General features: G+C 54.2%; 1 protein-coding gene across 1 annotated transcript in view; it reads left to right on the top strand.

Annotated features, from left to right (window-relative positions):
• The first annotated feature begins 669 nt into the window (after positions 1 to 669).
• The window catches only part of LOC122264051 (uncharacterized), a 12,338-nt gene continuing 11,919 nt past the window's right edge, over positions 670 to 1,088 (top strand). Inside the window, exon 1 of the mRNA XM_043032743.2 lies at positions 670 to 1,088. This exon is cut by the window's right edge and continues 16 nt beyond it. The gene's annotated coding sequence lies outside the window, so the exon portion shown is untranslated.

Here is a 1,088-nt window from a genome sequence, read left to right as displayed (position 1 = left end):
GATATGATGAATAACGCTATTGGATTCCCCTTATATTCCTCTCTGTGATCAGTGATTGCGTTTCCCCTCGTATGACTGTTCTTCGTCTATCATTTTCCCCTTGTTCCTCGTTCCCCTCTTTCTCCCCATGGCCCTTCCCCAATCCGCCACATATCCACGTGCGAGAGACACCACATATGACACCCTCTCATTATCATATTTACGTTCCCACATGCGGCCGAGTGTGTCAACTGGAAGACAAGCCAGAGAATAAGACACGATTATTTTTTTTTTGTATATCATCTTTATCTTCATAATCTTTTGGATAAAAACTCCGTGTTCAGCGTATTTATATCAGTCCGAAGTCCCCTCCCTGGCTTCAATGACCCTCCCTCCCTCCTCTTACCCCTCCCCCTCCCCTTCTCTCCGCTCCGATTCATGCAGTCCATCGGCGGCGTCATCGGTATGACCCCTCGTCCCCTCCTCCCTCCACTCTCTTTCCCCACCCCACCCCATTCTTCCTCTCCCCCTCCCCTCCCCTCTCAAAGCTTACTTCCTGAGACCAGGCGAGCGAGCGCGGACGTCGTGATTGTGGTCCCCGACAGAGCTCAGTCACCAGGTAGTTCCCGCACAGGTGAGGCGTGCGCTGGACCAGGCCCCCTCCTTGCCCCTACCTACCTACTACCCCCCTCCCCTCTCGCACCGCCCTCCATCCACTCGCCGACGGACGGCCGGACGGACGGAAGGACGAACGAACGGACGAACACACACACGCACACAGAAGCGCGCACAAGGCTCTTCCGAAAGCCGTCGCCGTTGGGTTGGCACGCGCGCCCCCACACGTGTACTCACATGTTCCTGGATAGGAGGTCGGGGCTCTTCGTCGTGCGCGCGCTCCGAAGAATCTCCTCCCGAAATACTAAGTGCAAGGAATGTACGCAAATCTAGTCTTCGAGTGAGCTAGTCGAGTGACAGTGATTTCTGGTGTGCCTAAAGAGAACTTGCTGGGACCTTTTGTGTTCGTGGGATGAAGAGAGAGGAAAGAGGCGCGATTGTCAACTGTTTTTTCTTCTGTTGACCCGTGTCTTAATGTACTCAGCCTGTTCTTC

Source organism: Penaeus japonicus, unplaced genomic scaffold (assembly GCF_977035675.1).
Source record: "Penaeus japonicus unplaced genomic scaffold, GWHDUDI00000001_assembly GWHDUDI00000006, whole genome shotgun sequence".
NCBI lineage: Eukaryota > Metazoa > Arthropoda > Malacostraca > Decapoda > Penaeidae > Penaeus > Penaeus japonicus.
This window is presented reverse-complemented; position numbering and strand designations above follow the sequence as displayed.